This window comes from Oncorhynchus gorbuscha, linkage group LG22, assembly GCF_021184085.1.
Source record: "Oncorhynchus gorbuscha isolate QuinsamMale2020 ecotype Even-year linkage group LG22, OgorEven_v1.0, whole genome shotgun sequence".
Taxonomy (NCBI): Eukaryota; Metazoa; Chordata; class Actinopteri; order Salmoniformes; family Salmonidae; genus Oncorhynchus; species Oncorhynchus gorbuscha.
Window position 1 is genome coordinate 46,151,069 of NC_060194.1, and position 7,165 is coordinate 46,158,233.

Below are 7,165 nucleotides of genomic sequence, written 5' to 3' on the forward strand. Positions count from 1 at the left end.
AAAATAATCCTAGACCACCTTTACTCCACATAGAGATGCATACGAAGCTCTCCCCCGCCCTCCATTTGGCAAATTTGACCTCAATTCTATCCTCTTGATTCCTGCTTACAAGCAAAAACTAAAGCAGGAAGTACCAGTGACTCGCTCAATACGGAAGTTGTCAGATGACGCGGATGCTACACTATAGGACTGTTTTGCAAGCACAGACTGGAATATGTTCCGGGATTCATCCAAGGGCATTGAGGAATACACCACCTCAGTCATCGGCTTCATCAATAAGTGCATCGATGATGTCGTCCCCACAGTGACTGTACATAAATATCCCAACCAGAGGCTATGTGTTACAGGCGACATCCACATCGAGCTAAAGGCTAGAACTGTCGCTTTCAAGGAGTGGGAGACTAATCCGAGCATTTCACGGTAAAGTCTACACTTGTTGTATTTGGCACATTTGGCAAATAAAATTTGATTCGCTCTCTCGCTCTCAATTCAATGGGCAAATAGTCAAAATACAAAAGGGAAAATAAAAACATAAATATGGGTTGTATTTACAATGGTGTTTGTTCTTCACTGGTTGCCCTTTTCTTGTAGCAACAAATCTTCCTGCTATTATTGCACAATAGATATGAGTTTATCAAAAGTTTTCCAAAATTGTATTTGTTTTCAAAATCTTTTTGGATCTGTGTAATCTGAGGGAAATATGTGTCTCTAATATGGTCATACATTTGGCAGGAGGTTAGGAAGTGCAGCTCAGTTTCCACCACATTTTGTGGGCAGTGTGCACATAGCCTGTCTTCTCTTGAGAGCCAGGTCTGCCGATGGCGACCTTTCTCAATAGCAAGGCTATGCTCACTGAGTCTGTACATAGTCAAAGCTTTCCTTAATTTTAGTTCAGTCACAGTGGTCAAGTATTCTGCCACTGTGTACTCTCTCTTTAGGGTCAAATAGTATTCTAGTTTGCTCTGTTTTTTGTTAATTCTTTCCAATGTGTCAAGAAATTGTGTTGCTCTGATTGTCTAATTGTGTTGCTCTGTCCCCTGTGGGGTCTGTTTGTGAACAGAGCCCCAGCACTAGCTTGCTTAGGGGTCTCTTCTCCAAGTTAATCTCTCTGTAGATGAAATACAGCCTTCAAACAGAAGAGTGAAGGAAGCTTCAAACATCTTCTCCTTTCCTGTCGCACTTTTAGCCATAAGAAATGTATATGCAGTGCAAGCATATCGTCACTGTCTGATAAAAACGTCCTCTCTCTCAAAACAGAAACTTTTCAGGAAATTAAAATATATATATATATATTTTCACAATAACTAATATACAATTATTAACTTCAGAAGCTATTTGGAATACATGTTCTTGGTCCTAGAGTCAGGAAGTGTTCAGAGTACATTGAGGGAAGTTACTGCTTTCAATAAATGAAAAATATATATTAAAAAATAATAAATAAGAACATGTGCAAAAAATCGAGTTATAAAGTTAATCATCAGACATCTAATATGTTGATATTCAGTCTGAGATGTAAATCTTTAAATGCGTATAGATGATTTGATTAATTATTCCACAAAACATTACAATCTCACATAGTTCAAACTAAAATCTGTTTGCATGTATTGATTCAGCCCAATCCAGCACCTAACATGATATTGGGCCAATTGAGCTGGCAAATGCTTGTTGTGTGGACTGATGACTGTAACCCCCCCCCCCCACCCCCCACACGCACAGATTTCAATTGTCCAACACCCATGCCTTCCCTATGAGCCAGAACCAGCCAGAGCGTGATCAGTTGGCAGGAAACACAGACGTGGCATCCGCTTCCAGCCCCCTTCTGTCGATCTCTGTATTCTTCTACCTCCCGTTCTATCTACAGTACCAGTCAAAGGTTTAGACACACCTACTCATTCCAGAGTTTATCTTAATGTTTTACTATTTTCTACATCAAAACTACAAAATAACACATATGGAATCATGAATCATGAAGATTCTTCAAAAGTAGCAACCCTTTGCCTTGATGACAGCTTTGCACACTCTTGACATTCTCTCAACCAGCTTCACCTGAAATGCTACAACCTCAGCCCTGTCTGTAGTCTATGCAACCTCAGCCCTGTCTGTAGTCTATGCAACCTCAGCCCTGTCTGTAGTCTATGCAACCTCAGCCCTGTCTGCAGTCTACACAACCTCAGCCCTGTCTGCAGTCTACACAACCTCAGCCCTGTCTGCAGTCTACACAACCTCAGCCCTGTCTGCAGTCTACACAACCTCAGCCCTGTCTGCAGTCTACACAACCTCAGCCCTGTCTGTAGTCTACACAACCTCAGCCCTGTCTGTAGTCTACACAACCTCAGCCCTGTCTGTAGTCTACACAACCTCAGCCCTGTCTGTAGTCTACGCAACCTCAGCCCTGTCTGTAGTCTACGCAACCTCAGCCCTGTCTGTAGTCTATGCAACCTCAGCCCTGTCTGTAGTCTATACAACCCCTGTCTGTAGTATACACAACCTCAGCCCTGTCTGTAGTCTACACAACCTCAGCCCTGTCTGTAGTCTACACAACCTCAGCCCTGTCTGTAGTCTACACAACCTCAGCCCTGTCTGTAGTCTACACAACCTCAGCCCTGTCTATACACTATACAACCTCAGCCCTGTCTATGCACTATACAACCTCAGCCCTGTCTGTAGTCTATACAACCTCAGCCCTGTCTGTAGTCTATACAACCTCAGCCCTGTCTGTAGTCTATACAACCTCAGCCCTGTCTGTAGTCTATACAACCTCAGCCCTGTCTGTAGTCTATACAACCTCAGCCCTGTCTGTAGTCTATACAACCTCAGCCCTGTCTGTAGTCTATACAACCTCGGCCCTGTCTGTAGTCTATACAACCTCGGCCCTGTCTGTAGTCTATACAACCTCGGCCCTGTCTGTAGTCTATACAACCTCGGCCCTGTCTGTAGTCTATACAACCTCAGCCCTGTCTGTAGTCTATACAACCTCAGCCCTGTCTGTAGTCTATACAACCTCAGCCCTGTCTGTAGTCTATACAACCTCAGCCCTGTCTGTAGTCTATACAACCTCAGCCCTGTCTGTAGTCTATACAACCTCAGCCCTGTCTGTAGTCTATACAACCTCAGCCCTGTCTGTAGTCTATACAACCTCAGCCCTGTCTGTAGTCTATACAACCTCAGCCCTGTCTGTAGTCTATACAACCTCAGCCCTGTCTGTAGTCTATACAACCTCAGCCCTGTCTGTAGTCTATACAACCTCACACCTGTATATAGTCTATACAACCTCAAACCTGTATATAGTCTATACAACCTCAAACCTATCAGCTATGCATGTAGCCTGTACAACCTCAACCCTGTATATAGTCTCTACAACCTCAACCCTGTATATAGTCTCTACAACCTCAACCCTGTATATAGTCTCTACAACCTCAACCCTGTATATAGTCTCTACAACCTCAACCCTGTATATAGTCTCTACAACCTCAACCCTGTATATAGTCCCTACAACCTCAACCCTGTATATAGCCTGTTCAACCTCAGCTGTATATAGCCTGTTCAACCTCAAGCCTGTATATAGCCTGTTTAACCTCCACCCTGTATATAGCCTGTACAACCTCAAGCCTGTATATAGTCTATACAACCTCAACCCTGTATATAGCCTGTACAACCTCAACCCTGTCTTTATTCTAAACACTATCAGCTATGTCTGTAGCCTGTACAACCTCAACTATGTATATAGTCTATACAACCTCAAACCTGTATATAGTCTCTACAACCTCAAACCTGTATATATTCTATAGAACCTCAACCCTGTATATAGTCTATACAACCTCAAACCTGTATATAGTCTATAGAACCTCAAACCTGTATATATTCTATAGAACCTCAAACCTGTATATATTCTATAGAACCTCAAACCTGTATATATTCTCTACAGCCTCAAACCTGTATATATTCTATAGAACCTCAAGCCTGTATATAGTCTAAACACTATTAGCTATGTCTGTAGCCTGTACAACCTCAACCCTGTATAGTCTATACAACCTCAACCCTGTATATAGCCTGTACAACCTCAACCCTGTATATAGCCTGTACAACCTCAACCCGGTATGTAGCCTGTACAACCTCAACCCTGTATATAGTCTAAACACTATCAGCTATGTCTGTAGCCTGCACAACCTCAACCCTGTATATAGTCTAAACACTATCAGCTATGTCTGTAGCCTGTACAACCTCAACCCTGTATATAGTCTAAATACTATCAGCCATGTCTGTAGCCTGTACAGCCTCAACCCTGTATATAGTCTAAACACTATCAGCTATGTCTGTAGCCTGTACAACCTCAACCCTGTATATAGTCTAAACACTATCAGCTATGTCTGTAGCCTGTACAACCTCAACCCTGTATATAGTCTATACAACCTCAACCCTGTATATAGTCTAAACACTATCAGCTATGTCTGTAGCCTGTACAACCTCAAACCTGTATATAGTCTAAACACTATCAGCTATGTCTGTAGCCTGTACAACCTCAACCCTGTATATAGTCTATACAACCTCAACCATGTATATAGTCTATACAACCTCAACCCTGTATGTAGCCTGTACAACCTCAACCCTGTATATAGTCTATACAACCTCAACCCAGTATGTAGCCTGTACAACCTCAACCCTGTACATAGTCTATACAACCTCAACCATGTATATAGTCTATACAACCTCAACCCTGTATGTAGCCTGTACAACCTCAACCCTGTATATAGTCTATACAACCTCAACCCGGTATGTAGCCTGTACAACCTCAACCCTGTACATAGTCTAAACACTATCAGCTATGTCTGTAGCCTGTATATAGTCTAACCACTATCAGCTATGTCTGTAGCCTGTACAACCTCAAACCTGTATATAGTCTAAACACTATCAGCTATGTCTGTAGCCTGTATATAGTCTAAACACTATCAGCTATGTCTGTAGCCTGTACATAGTCTAAACACTATCAGCTATGTCTGTAGCCTGTATATAGTCTAAACACTATCAGCTATGTCTGTAGCCTGTACATAGTCTAAACACTATCAGCTATGTCTGTAGCCTGTATATAGTCTAAACACTATCAGCTATGTCTGTAGCCTGTACATAGTCTAAACACTATCAGCTATGTCTGTAGCCTGTACATAGTCTAAACACTATCAGCTATGTCTGTAGCCTGTACATAGTCTAAACACTATCAGCTATGTCTGTAGCCTGTACATAGTCTAAACACTATCAGCTATGTCTGTAGCCTGTACATAGTCTAAACACTATCAGCTATGTCTGTAGCCTGTACATAGTCTAAACACTATCAGCTATGTCTGTAGCCTGTACATAGTCTAAACACTATCAGCTATGTCTGTAGCCTGTACATAGTCTAAACACTATCAGCTATGTCTGTAGCCTGTACATAGTCTAAACACTATCAGCTATGTCTGTAGCCTGTACATAGTCTAAACACTATCAGCTATGTCTGTAGCCTGTACATAGTCTAAACACTATCAGCTATGTCTGTAGCCTGTACATAGTCTAAACACTATCAGCTATGTCTGTAGCCTGTACATAGTCTAAACACTATCAGCTATGTCTGTAGCCTGTACATAGTCTAAACACTATCAGCTATGTCTGTAGCCTGTACAACCCCTGTCTGCTCAGTATGAACCATAGCCACTGGATCATTACTCAGAACAGAAATTAACTCAAAGATGAACAAACATAAATGTAACATACTTCGGATGACCATGGCTCACCTTATAATTTGATAGACAATAATGTAACAAATTGGCCTATTTAAATCAGATATTTTTTTCAAATTTGGAAAATAGTTGATTATTGCACACAATTTTGTTCTAATTCGCAAGAGCATGACTACTTGTAATTCCATTTAGAATCACACTTTAGCGACGGAATACTCAGAGGTTTCCCAGGTGGAAATGACCTGTCGTAACCCATTCAAAAAGTTCAGTATGCAACCTTGGAACGGGCTTAACGTAGTTTAATTACCGATTTAGTGTGTTGCAAGAGGTCATGGAACAGATTGCTATATCTGATTTAGTCCTTGTCACACTCCCATTTTGAAAAAGTCTTTGTAAAATCGAAATCTATATCACAGCAGACAAACGAGTCCTATGCGTAAAAAGCGCACTCAGAAAGCCACGGACAGGGTAAAACACAGCTCTCGTCCTAAAAACGATAGAATATTAAATGAAGAGCTAAAATACCGATACAGCTCCTCAACTTTTGTTTTTTTTAAACTTCATAATCGGTTATTTCTCTACTTCTTCTTACCTTGGGAATCTCTTTTGCATCGCTCCTTTTCATGCAGAGCGGGACCTCCCGGGAGCGCAAACAACCTATTCTCTCTAGGTCTCTCTCGTCTATTACCGCTCAGACGCGACTCCTGAGACACTGGAATCACCCCGAGACACGGGAAACCTCCCAGTTTATCCTCAATCATCCGCTTCTTTTACGCAACGCAGACCTCCTCTCAGGATGCAGATGATATATTGTGTCATTTCACCTTGCGGGCGTTCCTCTGATCTCGGGAGCTTTCGTGATAACCTCATAAAACCCACCTATCTACCTCGTGATCTCTGCTCACTGATTCGCGAAGGAACAGAACCACAGAGCGCCAGACAGATAGCGTATTCCGAGTGGGTAATCGCAGGCGTGCACCTGCCTCTGTACCACTTGTATCTGCCAAACAAGAGTCAAGAGTGACGGACTTGACTGAAGATAAGCAATATATGTTTTCCTAATGTGAGGTAATTAGGAACGGCGATACGTATCCTGGTTCAACACTTGTCTCTCCCACTCTTCTGGGTCCTAGAGAGAACCACTACCAAAGGGGAGAGATAAAATCACCCGAGATATGGACTGATAAGAGATAGGAGAATAATCTTTATACATGGAGTAGCCTAACCGAGTTTATACCGGGGAAGACATTGGGGGATGATGAGATGAAGGGGTGTAATATCAGTGGCATCCCATTCTTGACCAAATTTGTCCATCTATAAAATGTGAAAATGTCTATTTCACGTGTGGTTTCCAATATATGTGTCAATGGAATAATATATATATTAGATTATTCTATAACATTATTATATTATTCTGAAATATATATATTTCATAATAAAACCTCACAGTAATG

General features: G+C 41.7%; 1 long non-coding RNA gene across 1 annotated transcript in view; it reads right to left on the reverse strand.

Moving 5' to 3' along the window:
- LOC124009129 overlaps window positions 1-6,734 on the reverse strand; it is a 40,399-nt gene extending 33,665 nt beyond the window's left edge. The window contains exon 1 of the long non-coding RNA XR_006834229.1: window positions 6,304-6,734. This is a non-coding gene — a long non-coding RNA (uncharacterized LOC124009129). The remainder of the gene's footprint in view (window positions 1-6,303) is intronic.
- Between the last annotated feature and the right edge of the window lie 431 nt (window positions 6,735-7,165).